The sequence below is a fragment of the Bombina bombina genome, chromosome 2, assembly GCF_027579735.1.
Source record: "Bombina bombina isolate aBomBom1 chromosome 2, aBomBom1.pri, whole genome shotgun sequence".
Classification (NCBI taxonomy): Eukaryota; Metazoa; Chordata; class Amphibia; order Anura; family Bombinatoridae; genus Bombina; species Bombina bombina.
This window is the reverse complement of record NC_069500.1, coordinates 1,278,380,540-1,278,399,375: the sequence shown is the minus strand read 5'-3', so window position 1 is coordinate 1,278,399,375 and position 18,836 is coordinate 1,278,380,540.

The window sequence follows — 18,836 nt, the reverse complement described above, 5'->3', positions numbered from 1 at the left end:
GTTTGAAAACATTTAAAATAAAAACTTTTTTTACTGTGAATCATCAGTCTGCTAGTGCCATTGAGTTGCAGTTGCCTGACTGCCAGCGTGTGTGCCAGGCCCACTTGCCGTTTCCAACTATATCTTTCAAATCTATCTATTTATCTATCAAATCGATCTAACTATCAATCGTATCTATCAAATGTATATTGCATCTATTGATCGATGTAATTTGTATCTATAAAATGTATATTGCATCTTTTGATCTATGTAATTCGTATCTATCAAATGTATATTGCATCTTTTTACCTATATAATTCGTATCTATCAAATGTATATTGCATCTATTGATCTATGTAATTTGTATCTATCATATGTATATTGCATCTATTGAGCTATGTAATCTATGTATCTATCTATCTATCTATCTATCTATCTATCTATCTATCTATCTATCTATCAAATCTATCTATCTCGTGGTTGTGCAAATGGACTGTTTGCGGTTGTTTGCGGTGCGTTACACTTGGAGTTTGGTCTGTCACTGTGAAGCAGGCGTAACCCTTACACTACCTGATCAATACAACATCATAACTGATGTTTTAAAGCACGTTATTCCAAACAATTTAGGAATGTTAGGTGATTTAGGCCCTTTATGGGTTAAAAGCAGACTCTGCATCAACTATGTAATTTTACATTTGAGTTTTGCCATGGATCCCCCTCCAGCATGCCACAGTCCAGGTGTTAGTACCCTTGAAACAACTTTTCCATCACTATTGTGGCCAGAAAGAGTCCTTGTGGGTTTTAAAGTTCGCCTGCCTATTGAAGTCAATGGCGGTTTGCACGGTTTGCCGGTTCGCAAACAGTAGCGGAAGTTTGAGTCCGCCGTTCACGAGCCGAAATTTTTAAGTTCGCAACATCAATATTGAAGTATAGCTAGATATTCTCAGTGCACCAGCATTTTAAATACTGCAGCTGCTTAGAGAGCCATTGGGGCTTGTATCATGTCAGCAATTGACAAATTGAGTCATTACCAGATGGTACATGCACCTTAGACTCTCTGAGCAAGTGCTGTGTTTAAAATGCTGGTGCACGTTGCATACTTAAATACACTTTTGAAACAGCTATAGCTTTTATTAGAAGCATTTTTGCTAATACATATATATTACAAAAATGATTCTATTCAAACTGAAATACATCCATGTGGATTCCAATTTTGGCTGGAATATCCCTTTAAGTGCAGGGGCTTCCCCCCTACAGTGAGCTGTCTTAGTCAGCATTTATTAATTTGAAGCCAACCAGTCACAAAAGAAGAGTCTCAAGTGACTATGAAAAAACAATACTTTAACTCCTGTTCCTACTTGAGGTCAGCCCACATGACCTGGGGGAGGCCGGAATTGAATAAAACTGGTTGTTTTCAGGTGCTCAAGGAAGCCCTGAATGCGATTAGGTGAAGAATTCCAGAATTACCTTTTTTACCGGCTCGAGAGAAGGCTCTTTATGAGATGATATAATAAACAGATTTGCTTCGGTGATTGTAAGGTACACCCAATTGGCTTTGTTTTTTTTATTGCCCTGAACAGTGGCAAGGAACTTGGTGCAGTTTTGGCTAATGTTTGTTTTTACTAATATAAATATAGCACGTGCTTCAAACTTTTAACGTGGTCTTTTATATTGAGAGACCTTAACAGACATTTTACTTTCCAGACTTTTAAATATAACATCTTTTATTTAAATTTATTGTTGTTAATACTTAGAAAATTTTACCATGTAGTATCATAAATTGATTATAAGCTTTTAACTTTCTTGCTTATTTAGTGCCCTCTTTTTTGCTAGTATGTCTTCATTTTGGTACTATCCAGGAAAGGGTTATCACAGGTGGAGTGGCTAAGAAAGTGTTTTAGTCCAGTGCAACACTTGTATTTTCTTCAACTTCTTTTTTAATCTTATGGTTTACTTCAGGTCTGAAGTCACTCTTACTATTCTAGCGTAGTTTCGGCTTTTGCTTGAGCGTAAGTAATAACTTTTAGCTTGTAATACCAGCACAAATTAGCACCATCATGATATCTGTTGAAAGTAATGGTTGTGCTCGAGAGAAGTCGACCTCACTAACCCTTCACTGGTTAACATGCTTTACTATTAACTTGTAATTTCAAAGCGATATTGGTTATCATAATATTGGTTATAGCGACTGCGCTATCATTAGTGTGCTACTTGTAATTTAGCCCCATGTATCTTTTAGACTGGCCATTTTAATAACTTTAAACATGGTATTTACTCCAACACCTCCACTCATTTAGTTACGTCTATGTTCACAATATTTAAAGGAAATTTCCACTAACTATCAAAAGAAGTAAGAAATAAAACTAAACATTAAACTCAAAGTTTATTGACAAAATATATTAGAAGACAGTTCTTTGCACACTACAACAGTATGATCATTTCACAAATATTATGGGAGCACACAAAACTCTAAGGTATGTTTTCATATGACTTACTTTAAGGACCACACATGCCTTAATGTCGTTGTTTGCTGTAAATAGTGTATTGTAGAACTGTGTTGATCCTTCTCTGTACAGTTTGCGATTGTTAGTTCATGTTTGGCTTTTTCATCACTTATTTTGTTGAATTGTACTGTTAAAATGTCTTTTATCGCTTATTCTGCTTATTATGCTGATGAAGGAGACTTGATCTCCAAAAACGTTACAAATAAAGTAACTCCGTTTTTTGTTGTGAAAGTCCTTTGAGTGCATCTTTCTTTGGCTGCTATATATATATATATATACAGTATATATATATATATATACTGTTATACATACTGCCATACATACTGTTACACTATTATTTGCTTCCTATTTTCCATTTTAGCATTATCACATAGGGCTCGATTTATCAATCATTTGGGGAATTCTCCTTTCTGTTCTCCGCAGCTCACCTATGGAGAGGCGCACATGTGCGCCCATATTTATCATAAAATTTTAGTTTTTTTCCCCATAGGAGAGCTAAGGAGAGCTGAGGAGAAATAATGATAAATTTCTCCAGTCGGATTAGTATCTTCTCCTTATTTATCACTAAAAATAAGCAACTATTCTCCATGTCAATCATATATAAACTAATACAGCATTCCTAGTAGCTTTGTTAACGCCCCTCTTCAGCAAACTTTCATATAAGAGAATAGATCTACATTTTCATTGTTTTTGTGCTTCAATTTTAGCGCTTTTTTATATCTTATTTTTATGCCCCAATAGATATAATTTTAGTGCTCTGTTATATATTATTTTGGTGCTCCATTACATATATTTATTTACTCCATCATAAATTATTATTGCGCTCCAATAACCATTATTATTGTGTTTGTTATAGATAATTTTTGCACCTTGTAGAGCCCTTTTTTTGTGTAACTGCTTCTACAACTGGTAGAGAATAGATTTCTAATGTTAGCTATGGAGAACTTTTTTTTTTTTTTGAAAAATATTTTTATTGAGACAAACAAGAGAAAATAAAGTAGTACAATTCCACATGGGTATGTGCATAGAGGTTATTAACATAAAAAGGGAAACAACAAATCTTGAACAATAGTAAGCTGATTGTTATCTTGTACTTAACCCATACATAATACGATATCTGTTGGCGAGTCTTGAGGTGGAATTTCTCAGGCATAGATATGGGGGTCTCATTTTAGAAGTTATAAGAAGTGTTATGAGAATACAGTAACGTAGTTATATCTCTGTTTTATGAAAAGTTAAACCAAATAGACCATTGTTTGTAAACTGGAATGGGTGCAAAGTGATAATATAGTGGGAGATCAGCAAGTCCACTTATGGTGGGGAGAATATTTGTCGGGTAGGTGTGTGGAGCTTTTTGATTATACTTAAGATCTTTGTCCATGAAGGGATATAACTACTAAGGAGTCTGTAATAGAGAAGAAAGAATACAGCGGAAAAGAGCCGCTTGGTTTAAAGAAAGATCGGTATAGGACCCAATGTGAGGGAGGGGGGGAATGGGGAAGGGTAAGACGGAGCCATGGCAGAATGTTTCTAATTGAGACGTAGCAGGTGTAAAAGAGAAGAAATAATATGCTTGAAGGTCATTTCTTGTTATACTATGTTGAGTCTTGTAGCTATATATTCGCCTAAGTACAATAGTCGTCCTAAGCATGTATATGGACTCTTAGTGACTCAGTCACGTGTGTGGTCTGGTTCAGATCTTTTTGCCTAAATTGTAAAGCCTTACAGATAATGTGTTGTGCGATAGGGGAGATAACTTAAGCAAGAAAAAAATATCATCTTATGGATTAGCCCCATGGCTTAACAGTTCATGCTGGCAAGAGTGGGGTGGTAATGTGAGTCCTCATAGCATATAGTAGTGAATAATGGGTCATATGAACCGGATTCCATTAGTGGGTCCTCCGTGCACTGAGGTACAGAAGCTGTCGTATCTGTATACCGTGACTCTGAATTGACGTGAGGGAGCTATACCAAAAGCTAGGTTGCAGAGGACCAATATAACCTTACATAGTGTAGGGGTCTAACCATTAGTTATATTAAATATTAATACTTGGTTCCAGTAAAAAGCCTTACAGATAATGTGTTGCGCGATAGGGGAGATAACTTAAGCAAGAAAAAAATATCATCTTATGGATTAGCCCCATGGCTTAACAGTTCATGCTGGCAAGAGTGGGGTGGTAATGTGAGTCCTCATAGCATATAGTAGTGAATAATGGGTCATATGAACCGGATTCCATTAGTGGGTCCTCCGTGCACTGAGGTACAGAAGCTGTCGTATCTGTATACCGTGACTCTGAATTGACGTGAGGGAGCTATACCAAAAGCTAGGTTGCAGAGGACCAATATAACCTTACATAGTGTAGGGGTCTAACCATTAGTTATATTAAATATTAATACTTGGTTCCAGTAAAAAGCATGGCCAATATAACCTTCAGTATACTGAGTCCCTTCTCATCTTAATATTAGCACAGTATAGGCATTTAGAGAGATATGTTAGAACAGGCCATAAAGTGTGATAGGATATTGAGTTGAATTGAATGATTTGAACCTTAAAATGAATCTCTGTGGTAAAATACATACACCAACTAATAACAGTCATGGCTCATTCATATAGTAGGAACTGGATTTCAAATACATAGGATTCAACAGCAGGGTTATGAAGACATTTTGTACAAGCTACATTAATACAGAACTATTTAGACTCTTAGGGCAAATAGAAATGATCTTGTTGTAGAACTAAAGCGGGTCTCTTATTTGTTAGTTAGTAGTTGTAAACAGAAATACAATATATCACAAACTAGATAAACCAAGCCCTCGGTTAGAGCAGGGCTAACTGTATAAAGCATATTGGGGAATAAAGTATGTATATCTGCTTATATCAGATTATATACTAAGCTTTAAGAGCCAGAATATCAGGAGCTGGGCAGTGGAAAGCAGTCAGTAGTATTGGATATTAGTCCACTATGGGTGCTCCGATGCTCCTTCTACATTACCCAATGCCAGTTCTTGTTGAGAGTAGGTTACAGGCAGTCTTAAATGCGATTCGGATTCTCCATAGCAAGGAAGTTGTAGGCAAGACCAGTCCACAAGCTGTGCCATTATACTCAGAGCGGACTTTCTGGAGCCATATGCCTGCGATGGTGTCGCTATCTCCTGCACACTGAGCATTGCCAGCGCTCAAGTAGTAAAACTTTGCTGCGTGTAGAGCCGCTGAAGCCGAGGGTGAGTCTCCTAGTATATCCAAAGAGGTCTTAGTCCCGAGTTCAAGTTGCTGCTGTGTGGGGCCAAACGTAAACTGGAGTGTAAGGTGAGGCGTAGTCTCTGCCCCAGGATATTGAAGTCGGGGAATCAAAGCTTGTAGAGATGCGCTGCCGTTGGTAGTGAACCTCGGGCCTCAGACACAAAGCTGGAGTGGGTCGGTCTAAGACTGGTGGGGATTTATTATCTATGAGGATCAGCTCAGCCTCTAGCGGGAGTGCCAGCCCACTCTGTTTCATGGTGAGGTCATCCGTGTCTTCTGGCTGCATGAGATCCTGAGCGTGTAGAGTAGCATTCTCAGTATGTATCGCAGTCTTCGGCTCCCCAGAGCTGCTGTCGCTGCCTGTGAGCTCCGTATGTAACGAGCGATGTAGTTCTTCAAAGCTCCTGTCTATTTGCTGTTCAAGAGCTGCCAGGATATCAATAGCAGCCAAATGGGAGATGTATTGATCCATGTTAAAGCTGTTGCACAGTCAGTAGTTCAGCCACATGAAGGAGACAATTCTCGTTGGAGGAATTCCAGCACGGTCTGGCTAGCAAGATGGCGGCTTCCTCCGTTTTGCTATAGTATGCTCTGTGGGCATGAAATGCGGCTCTGCTCAAGGCTCTCGTGCCTTCAGAGTTAACAGAAATATTCGGCCTCTTCTTTATATGTTTTTTTAAGAGAAGTTGCCTACCCTGAGCGGCCAGAAATGTAAAAGTTTAACGTAAACAGCCTGAGCTGAGATAAAGTGCGACCGCTCAGTTGTAGAGTTAACTCTGCCCCCCCGCTATGGAGAACTTTAATGCAGGAACTTGCTGGAGAACTTTCAGTCCTCCACAGGAGAATATAAATGATACATTTATAAGTAGGAGAATTATGAGGGGAACTATATGAAATACGAATAAAAAGATCCAATTTAACCCCTTTTTTGGAGAACATGTTCTCCAAGAGGGTGAGAACAGAGTAGGAGAATTTTACAGTCAAACTTGCCTAATTTTAGGCGCATTTTTGAATAATAAATAGGATAATTATTTCTCATGAGAACTTTTAGGAGAAAATCTAGGAGAATATGAATGATAAATTGAGTCCATAGTACCTAGATACGTATACAAATTACCTTTACTTAAGAAAAGAATCATTAAATTAAAAAACAAATGCTCAATAACGTTTAATTAAGTAAAAACATGCAGTGTTCACTTATTTTTTGTCTATTTTATCTATTTGTCCTATTGGGCCACAGCAAAGTACATAAGAAAGACCTACTGAACAGAGATTTCAAGGAGGTCTACCCTGAACATATTGGGATTTGCAAAACCCTGCAAATATTGCAAGTTGCATAAGTGCTTTTAAAGTATTTATTTTATATGTACTGTAAATATTGTTTAAGTTGTAGTGTTACAAATTTAGCAATATATACTTGTTTATATCTATATGTGAAAAGGACTTTAAAGGGACAGTTTACCCAAAAATGTTATCTCCTTTAATTTGTTCCCAATGATCCATTTTACCTCCTGGAGTGTTTAAAATTGTTAACAAGTAGCTTGTTTACCCGTATTTTCTCGTTTGAAATAGCTGATTTAGCCTGGGTATCCCGACCTATACTGAATGTTTCTATACTTAAAGGGACATGAAACCCAGAGCAGAGATTCAGACAGAGGGGCATAGTTATCAAGCTCCGTATGGTCATTGATGCCCATTGCTTCCGGCGAGCCTGAAGGAAGCAGCGCTGCTCCATAACCTGTCCGCCTGTTCTGAGGCGGCGGACAGAAGTCGACAGAAATCAACCCGATCTAAATCACAAGAACTGCTGGTGCAATGATAAATGCTAAGAGCGTATGCTGTCAGCATTTATCGATGTGCAGCGGACATGATCCTCTATATCGGATCATGTCCGCTCGCACCATCATAAATACGCACCAGAGCATGTGATTTTTAACAACTTTCCAATTTACTTCTATTATCTAATTATTTTTCTTCTCTTAGTATCCTTTGCTGAAAAGGATACCTATGTAGGTGTAAAAGAGCTTTTGATTGGTGGCTGTACATATGTGCCTCATTTTATTGGCTCACCCAATGTGTTACCTAGCTCCCAGTAATGCATTGCTGCTTCTTCAACAAAGGATACGAAGAAAACAAATTAAATTTTATAATACAAGTAAATTGGTAAGCCGACTATTAGGTGGCTGATTAAATCACATTTTTCTTTCATGACAGATAGAGAATACCATTTTAAAAAAGTTTCAAATTTACTTTTTTTATCAAATTTGCTTAGTTCTAATTATATTCTTTGCTGAAGAGATATCTAGGTAGGTAGCGTGCACAATTCTGGAGCACTACATGACAGGAAATAGTGCTGCCATCTAGTGCTCTTGCTAATGTATAATATTGAAACTGGTGCCACTACCATATAGTTCTGCCGAAACACCTGCACACTCCTGAATGTACCTTCCTTCTTTTGGCAGCAAATGTGCAGGTGGCGGAATTGCACAAGAAATGCACAAGAAATGCGTATGCTGTTGGCATTTATCGATGTTGGGCGGATATGATCTACTACAGCGGATCATGTCCATCCGACAATTGTTAAATCGGCCCCTAAATGTGTTGTGCTTTATACTTGTTTCTACTAAATAGTGATGAAATGAAGCCTTCACGTGTTGAGTTTTCTGTATTCTTTTTATTGTGCCTGTTTAAAATGGGATGAATAATTTTTGCTTTTTAAATATGGATATCCAGAAAAGCTGCTTCCCAGTGACGGAGAATCATACTAACCCTTTGGTTAGCACTGCAAAATGGACCAAGAGTAGGCGTGGTGTAAATATGCAATTATTTCACAAAGTATTGATCGACATGTATAGAAAAGTTTGTATATCCATGTTGAGTAAGATACCCACATATTATTCTGTGTAAAGTAGGTCTAATTTAATGAGCCTTCCAATGCACACTTTGTAATCATAAATCAAAATTCACTGAGCTCTCTCAAGTTAAGATTACCAACTTATCCAGTCTATCCATTTCTATTTTATTCTGTGCCCCCTATTTAAGAAAGCCTGGCGGACCTGATCCGACAGTGTGGATCAGGTCCGCCAGACCTCACTGAATACGGCGAGCAATACGCTCGCCGTATTCAGCATTGCACCAGCAGCTCACAAGAGCTGCCGGTGCAACGCCGCCCCCTGCAGACTCGCTGCCGCCAACAGGGAGGTGTCAATCTACCTGATCGTACTCGATCGGGTTGATTTCCAGCGATGTCTGACAGGTTAAGGAGCATCAGTCTTTATGATCGCTGCTTCATAACTGCTGTTTCTGGCGAGCCTGCAGGCTCGCCAGAAACACGGGGCATCAAGCTCCATTCGGAGCTTGATAGATAGGCCCCTATGGATCAGATTTACTAAAGAATGTTCATGAGTTTTTAGAGTTTCCATAGAATATCCCAGGGTACCATAGCAACAGGAGAAACTGCAAAGCCTGAAGAGGCACGAGTATTGTTACTCTGATTGGGTTAACTTAATACTTACTTTTAATGGATTAACTTTTCACAAGTTTAAATGTTTTTTTCATATGTGATACTATATGTTGCTTTTTTACCTCTTTTAGTCTATATTGGAAATATATGACATTATAAATAAAGAACAACTAATATAATGCTGAGCTAAGTGCTTTGCTTCTACAGACTTTCCAAGGACTGGCTAGTTCTGTCTTATTTATATCATTGTCTTTAGTCCATACTTGCTTAGCATCAGCAGCTCAGGCCCAGTTACCATGAATTACTGACAACATTCCTCACTGTTTCTGTGTCATTTTACAGCCTCATCTTTTTCACTCACAAATTGTTAAAACCAAATTTCTTCAGAAATGAAGAGGTCATTAGGGCCACTGTCTTTACTGCATGTGTTATCAGAATTTGTTATCATATTCTAATGTTGTCAGACAACACTGTCTGCTGCTTGAGAGCAGAACATAAACATTCCACTCTCTGTTTCTCAGTGTACCTAACCTTATTTATCAGAATTCAATTGACAGTATATACAGACAGCCTTTGTATAAACACACAACACTCACATTGCAGTTTAAAGGAACATTATCAGCAGAGTTAAAGAGTAAAAATATTGTAATTCAAAGAACTTTATCACATGTGAAATTACAGTAATAAAGTTGCAAATTATTCTATTTTTATCAGAAATCGTACCATTTGCAGTTGTATTTCTTTATATATATATACTTTTAATATTGTTTGTTTCATTTTTACAGATCTTTTGAGCTCTTATAAAATTAAGTAATTCTTGAATTTATTATTAATTAAGCTTATGTGCACTAATTACTTTCGGGTAGATTACGAGTTTTGCTCTAAACAGGGTGCGAAACTAATGCCAAAAAAGTTGCATTATTTCACTCTCCATATCTCTGCCATTACGAGGTACCGAAAAGCCTCCTTGTGCGTGCGATATGGTGGCGTTAAACTCCATACCGCACAAAATCCAAGGGCTGCTTTGATGTGCTCGTGCACGCTTTCCCTTATAGACATCAATGGGGAGAGAGTGTTAGAAAAAAAACTAACACCTTAAGTGCGGAACGAAAAATCTCTGTAACGCAACCCCATTGATGTCTATGGGGAAAAAAAGTTACGTTTAAACTTAACAACCTAACATAAACCCCTAGTCTAAACAACCCTAATCCACCGCCCTCGACATCGATGACACCTAAATAAAGTTATTAACCCCTAATCTGCTGTTCCCGACATCACTGACACTAATAAAAGCTATTAACCCCTAATCTGCCGCTCCCAGACATCACCGTCACTAAATAAAATGATTAACTCCTAAATCACGGACACTAAAAAAATCTATTAACCCCTAATCCGCCGATACCCTACATCGCCCACACTATAATAAAGTTATTAACCCCTAAACCTCCGGCCTACCACATCGCCGCCACTAAATAAACCTATTAACCCCTAAACCTCCGGCCTAACCACATCACTCCACTAAATAAACCTATTAACCCCTAAACCTCCGGCCTGACCACATCGCCACCACTAAATAAACCTATTAACCAATAAACCTATTAATCCCTAAACCTCCGGCCTCCCACATCGCCACCACTAAATAAACCTATTAACCCCTAAACCTCCGGCCCCTCACATCGCAAAACACTAAATTAAACTATTAACCCCTAAACCTAACACCTCCCTAACTTTAAATTAAAATTACAATATAACTATCTTAAAATAAATAAAAACTTACCTGTGAAATAAAAAAAAATCTAAGTTTAAACTATAAATTAACCTAACATAAATATTCTAATAAACTTTAAAAAATTACCAATTAAGATATCCTCCAATGTTATAACGTGGGATCCCTGGCGTGGATCCCCCAGAAACATCGCCCAACACACTTACAATCATACCCGCTCCTCAAGGAGACAATGTTGACATGGGACAAAATAGTGGCCACCCAGACCCACAACTCGACACCTACATCCCCCCTCACTCCGATTAGAGGTAACCCAGCTACACACATCCAAGTACCCACAGGACAACTTAAACACACCTTACCTTTAAGCAAATTGTCGATATACAATGCTCTCTCCAACAATAAACTCAAAACACAACAAGAACTCAGAGAATGGGACCAGGACCTTTTTACATCCTGGTTCCGATGTGCCCAAATATCACACTATGTAACAACACACCGACACAAAACATCTATTTTTCGGCCACTCACAGCTTTTGAGAAACTCTGCCCTCTGGCTATCCCAGCAAAACACCTGATCTCACGACTCTACGAACTACTACATTGTGGAGGCCTCCACAATCTACCTGCATATGTGCAGGGATGGCACAGGGAATTGGGACATGAATATGAACCCAAACTATGGCACAAGGTCTTTGACATAATAAAAAAATGTTCAATTTCGGCCAGAACCCAAGAAATCCAATATAAATTCCTGAGCAGATGGTACATGACCCCCCATAGAATTAAAAAGATATACCCCAATGCTTCGGGGAGGTGCTGGAGGGGCTGTGGGGAGGAGGGCACTGTGCTGCATGTATGATGGAACTGTCCCAAAATTAGAGACTATTGGGGAGGGGTATTTACTGAAATTAACAAAAAGCTACAACTCTCCATTCAACCACCCGCATCTATCCTACTCTATCTAGACCTCCCGAAATTCAACAACCAACACAACAGGACCCTATATATCATAATGCTAAACAGCGCTAAGGCCCTGATCCCTAAAAATTGGAAAACAGAGAACATACCTTCCCTACTAGACTGGGAAAACCTAGTAACCGCACAACTACAACTCGAAAGATACCACTACGCAAAGATAGGGAGACTAAATCTATATGAATATATGTCCCTAACATGGAAAGACACCCCTCCTTAACTAGACCCACCTGCACTCTGTATACTCCGCCCACTACTAATAAGGAGACCATTAACCTCTTAAACTGACCTTTCCCCCCCTCCACCTGTGGCAGCCCATAGCCTTCACCAAACCTTTTCCCTCATACTGACCTCCCTTTCCCCTCCCCCCCCTTATTCCCTACCCCCTTCCAAAAAGATGAAACCCATTATAAATTACAAATTTAAAAAAACCTAATACTACGAAAAAAAAATAAAAAAATAATATTACAAAAAATATACCAAATTACGAAAAATAAAAAACAATAAGCTTACAAAAATTAATAAACAAAATTATCAAAAACAATTACACCTAATCTAATAGCCCTATTAAAATAAAAAAGCCCCCCCCCAAAATAAATACACCCCCTAGCCTACAATAAACTACCAATAGTCCTTAAAATGCTCTTTGTAGGGCATTGTCCTAAATTAAACAGTTCTTTTACATGTAAAAAAAGTCCCCCAAATGTAAAACCCACCACCCAACCAAGCATTCAGCTCTTTCTCATTGCCCTTAAAAGAGCATTCAGCTCTTTTAGAAAAGCCCAAAGCCCTAATCTAAAAAAAAAAAACCACCCAAAAAACAAAAAAAACTAACACTAACCCCAGAATATCTACTCACGGTTCCTGAAGTCCGGACATCCATCTCCATCCAGGTGGCGAGAAGTGTTCATCCAGGTGGCAATATCTTCATCCATCCCGGGGGCGTCCTTCATCTTTATCCCGGTGGTGCGGAGCGGAGCCATCCTGGAAGCCGAAGACATCCTGCGCGGAGCGTCCTTTTCATACAGTCCCCGCTGTACACTAAAGCTGAATGCAAGGTTGCCGTTTCAAAATGGCGTACCTTGCATTCCATATTGAAATCCTATTGGCTGTTGAAAACAGCCAATAGGATGAGAGCTACTGAAATCCTATTGGCTGATTTGAACAGCTAATAGGATTTCAGTAGCTCTCATCCTATTGGCTGATTTAAACAGCCAATAGGATTTCAGAAGCTCTCATCCTTTTGAACTGCTACCTTGCATTCAACTTCAGTGTACGGCAAGGACAGTATGAAGAGGACGCTCCACGCAGAATGTCTTCGACTTCCAGGTTGGCTCCACGCTGCTGGATAAAGATATCTCCGCCTGGATGAACACTTCTCGCCGCCTGGATGGAGATGGATGTCCGGACTTCAGGAACCGTGAGTAGATATTCTGGGGTTAGTATTAGGTTTTCTTTTTCATTTATTTGGGTGTTTTTTTTTTTTTAAATTAGGGCTTTGGGCTTTTTTAAAAGAGCTGAATGCTCTTTTAAGGGCAATGAAAAGGCCCTTTAAGGTCTATTGGTAGTTTATTGCAAGCTAGGGGGTGTTTTTATTTGGGAGAGGCTTTTGTTATTTTTATAGGGCTATTAGATTAGATGTAATTGTTTTTATTTTTGATTATTTCGTTTATTGTTTTTTGTAAGATTAGTGATTTTTATTTTTCGTAATTAAGTGTTTAATATTTTTTGTAATTTAAGATTTTTTTATTTTTTTCATAGTGTTAATTGGTAGTTTTTTTAATTTTATTAGAATAGTTATGTTAGGTTAATTTATAGTTTAAACGTATTTATGTTTTTATTTCACAGGTAAGTTTTTATTTATTTTAAGATAGTTAGATTGTAATTTTAATTTAAAGTTAGGGGGATGTTAGGTTTAGGGCGTTAATAGTTTAATTTAGTGTTTTGCGATGTAGGGGGCCTGCAATTTAGGGGTTAATAGGTTTATTTAGTGGCGGCAATGTGGGAGGCCGGAGTTTTAGGGGTTAATAACTTTATTATAGTGGCGGCGATATGGGAGGCCGGAGGTTTAGGGGGTTAATAACCTTATTATAGGGGTTATTAGGTTTATATAGTGGCAGCGATGTCGGGGGACGGCGGATTAGGGGTTATTAGGTTCATTTAATAGTTGCAATGTGGGTGGGCGGCAGATTAGGGGTTAATACTTTTTAAATAGTGTTTGAGATGTGGGAGAACAGCGGTTTAGGGGTTAATAGGTAGTTTATGGGTGTTAGTCTACTTTGTAACACTTTAGTTTTGAGAAACATTTTTGTTGCGCAAAAATCATAACTACTGGTCTCAGATGGCGGTGTGGATCGTGACGGTATAGGCTGTAACACAAGCATTTTAGCTGGACCACACAACCTATAAAAACCGGTGCTATGAAAATCCCATGCAAAACCATAATTTTTTTGAGTGCGGAATAGACGTTGCGTTACAGGCTAAAATGCTTGTGGTATAGCAATACCGTCAAGACTCGTAATATGCGTTACTTAGCTTTGTGGCCCTTCTCTGAACTTTTTCAAGTTCTGCAATATCTTTTTTTTTTTACGATTGGTCCCCAGAACTGCACTCCATACTCAAGGTGAGGTCTTACCAGGGCTATATATAGTGACAGAATTATGCTTCCCTCCCTTGAGTCAATGCCTCTTTTAATGCATGCTAGTATCTTATTAGCATTTGAAGCTGCTGCCCTGCATTGTGCACCCATCTTTAGCTTGTTATCTATTACTAACCCCAAATCCCTTTTTTCCTGTGTTTGGCTAAGTCTTGTCCCATTTAAATAATATGTTGCCTGCTTATTTTTACTTCCAAAATGTAGAACCTTGCATTTTCCCGTATTAAATCTCATTTTCCATTTACCTGCCCATACTTCTAATTTTTGCAGGTCCCTTTGTAACGAAAGTTCATCCTGCGCTGACCTAATGACCTTACTTAACTTAGTATCATCTGCAAAAATAGAGATGTCGCTATTTAATCCTATCTCCAAGTCATTTATAAAAATATTAAAAAGAATAGGGCCCAGCACTGATCCCTGGGGTACTCCACTGATTACCTTTGTCCAATCTGAGTATGATCCATTTACTACTACTCGTTGCTCCCTATCTTTTATCCAGTTATTTATCCATAAACTAACATTTTCAGCTATTCCCAGTCCCTTAATTTTGTTCATTAATCTGTCATGTGGCACTGTATCAAACGCCTTTGCAAAATCTCAGTATATCACATCAACTGATCCCCTTTATCTATATTTTTACTTACTTCCTCATAGAATCTAACTAGATTAGTTTGACATGATCTATTTCTCATAAAACCATGCTGATTAGAACTCATAATCTTGTTTACATGAATATGCTCATCAATATAATCCCTTATAATCCCTTCAAATATCTTCCCCACTATTGATGTCAGACTAACTGGTCTATAGCTTCCTGGATCATCCCTACTTCCCTTCTTGAAGAGTGGCACCACATCAGCTTTACGCCAATCCTTGGGTACCATGCCTGAGGATAATGAGTCTTGAAAAATTAAGAGTAGAGGTTTGTCTATAACAGTGCTAAATTCCCTTAACACCCTTGGGTGTATTCCATCTGGGCCTGGAGTTTTATTTACCTTAATATTATCCAATTTGTTCCTGATATCCTCTATACATAACCCAATTAATGGTATGGGCTGGCATGTTCTATTTTGTTCCAAAGTATCATCCAATGGTTCCTCTCTTGTGTATACTGAAGAAAAAAAAGATTTAGTATCTCAGCCTTCTCAGCCTTAATAATATTAGTACAGTGTGTACCTCTTATTTTAAGTATTATTATATCACATACTATAAATTGGTAAATGTCTGTAATATCTCTTTAAGTTTGCATGCAACAATAATATATTGAAAATGCAATGCAACAGATATTCATTTGGCATTAAGCTTTTATGTCTCCATTCTCACAGCCTGTATGCAAATGGGAAGAGCACAGAAATAAATATGTTCTTGTACAAGAAAGGGGACAACAAAATTAAACTTTCATGAAAGAACATGCCATTTTAACTCACTTTAAAAATTACTTTTATTATTTACTATTATCTAGTTTTCTTTGTTCCGTTGGTATCCTTTGTTGAAAATCATACCTAGGTAGGCTCGGGAGCAACAATGCACTACTGGGAGCTAGCTACCTGAATGGTGGCTGTCCAGCCTTGTATCGATGGCTCACTCAATGTTTTCAGCTAGCTGCAAGAAGTGCATTGCTGCTTTTTAAACAAATGATACTCTGTGTAGATAATGAAAGAAATAAAATCTGTGTTTTGTGATCCTTTAGCTAAGGCAAGAAGTGACTATGGATGAGGCAATTGAACATGAAAAAGTAACCCAACCAAAGTTTGACAGATGATTCTGTACAACAGGAGAGGTTATATCTGAGTATTATGTCAGTCACAGGTTAAATCAAATTGATCATAGGGTTAATGAGACACATTGTGCCAAGGTGTGCTTAGGAATGATCAAAGCCAGTTTGAATAGTAGTGCAAGAGAAAACCTCCTGGATAGAGAGAAGCCCAGATGGCAATTGGAAGAAGGAGTTATTTAACTCCACTTGGAAGGAGAGAGAGGTTAGGCTGAGGGCAAGGAGTAGCCTATCAGAATTGGGGTTTATAAGTCCTAGAAAGAAAGTGGTAAACTTCTTTTCACCAGACCAGCACGGCGAGCTAAAGTTGGAGTTACATGTCCTGTCATTTCGGCGTAGCTATGAGTGATTGAGTATTTGCTGGCGGAGGTGCAAGTGGTGGCTAGGAGCAATGGCGCAGCCTGGATCCGGGAGCAGTTATTGAAGGCTGGTGAGGCGGCCAGTATAAGCTGCTTTTGTTTGAACTTCTCTTACATTTGAAATTCTAATCATACTTTCGGAACACAAATATAATCAGTGTTATAACTTTAAAGCTGAATCAGTAATAAGTGAATAAAATATATATAAAAAGATTACACTGTGGTCAAATTTCAAAAAGAGAATGTTCTTGGAGATTTTTCAATATGCCCTCAAAAGAGAAAGGAGATAAACTTCCATATTGCAATATTGTTGGTTAAAGGGACAGTGTACACTCATTTTCATATAACGGCATGTAATAGACACTACTATAAAGAATAAGATGCACAGATACTGATATAAAAATCCAGTATAAAACTGTTTAAAAATTTACTTAGAAGCTCTCAGTTTAGCTCTGTTGAAAAGGTAGCTGGAAAGCCCACTGCAAGTGGGAATTAAGATACTCCCCCCTCCCCCTTATTTTGCATATGAAAAGACCCTTTACACAAACAGGAGCAAGCTGGAGAAGGTAGCTGACGGTATTCTCATAAAACTTTGGGGCTTGGTTAGGAGTCTGAAAATCAGAGCAATGTTTTTTAAAAATAAGCAAAATTATACATTTAAACAAAAAAAAACTTTATGGGCTATATAAATAGATCATATACAAAACATTTATGCAAAGAAAAAATGAGTGTATAATGTCCCTTTAAATATGTAAGTACTGTTTGAAATGGTACTTTGAGGGCATATTGAAGAATCTCCAAGAACATTTTCTTTTTTTTTTTTTTTTTCAATTCAAGCACAGTATATGGTGCACAGTCTTGTAATCTTTTTATATTTTTGTTCTCTAATCATAATTTAACGTATATACTGAGTAAATATATATATATGGAAAACAAAGAATACTGGGGTATACTATTGCGCCGGGTATTAACCTAAATATAATAACTATAGGTATATTTTCCAACAGTTACATGAACTATAATATGCTTGGATGAGTGAAACCAAATGGGATCTGAAAGAATCCTAGATTAAAGGTCCATATGAAACAATAAATTAATTAAAATATGCACAGTTTCTATGTTGGTGACAGTAGAGATGATATATTTCCCCCGCAGTGATCCCTTATTGTATTTAACTTACAGGATACTACCTCAATCTGATGAGGTAAGGGAAAAGCGGTGTGCAGTTTGTGGAGTCTTCACAGATAGTGATATTCTTTCCACTGGATGGAGTTCTTCTACTGTATTCACCCCAACTCACAGATCTTGTGTTCAATACGATCAGTAGATTCAGTATAATCAGGACTCCACTCCCCACACCGATACCGATGGTCACATAAATAGGGGCAAGGCAAGAAGGCACATTTATATTGTAATAACGTTTATTCAAAAGTAATATGGTAAAAAGTTTAAATATGCACTTACAATTTGAAACCTCAATGAAAAATGAGGTAACGGTGTAGCATTATTGAGACGAAGTACAAGCCTCAATCACGATAATGGACGAAAAGAAGATATAAATAACACTGCACCGGCCGGTTGCAGTTTGGAATCCATGGCGTTTGGAAGATATTTAAAGGTCAGTTCCGGCAAAAACATATAGTGTACTGTGGATGTACACTCACACCTCTGTATTGTATATATACTATAAAAATATAAAAATATACATATATTTATCTATGTATATATCTATATATACTGTATACATACATACATACATACAACATACACAAGTTGCAGTGGGACATATGGACAATGGAAACCTATGCCAAACTTAAAATCATTCCTCGTGGATTACACATTAACAAATTTCCTACTTTTGATGTTTCTGACGTTGATTTTGTTAATTCTTGGAATGATATTCTTTCAGAGTGCTCTGTTAAATTCATATAAACTGCATTTATTAAACACTGTTAGAGAAGAAATTGGTCTCTTACAGACTGAAATGAATAACAGGCTGACTGATATTAACTTCTCTAGATTTGATGCTATACTTAAAAGTAGTGTGGCGGAAGTAAAACAAATTGTACTAGAGACCAAACATACGAAATTTGTCAGAGACCAATCTGATTACACCAACAACAGTGTTTATATCTGGAAACGCTCTGACAGAGGTT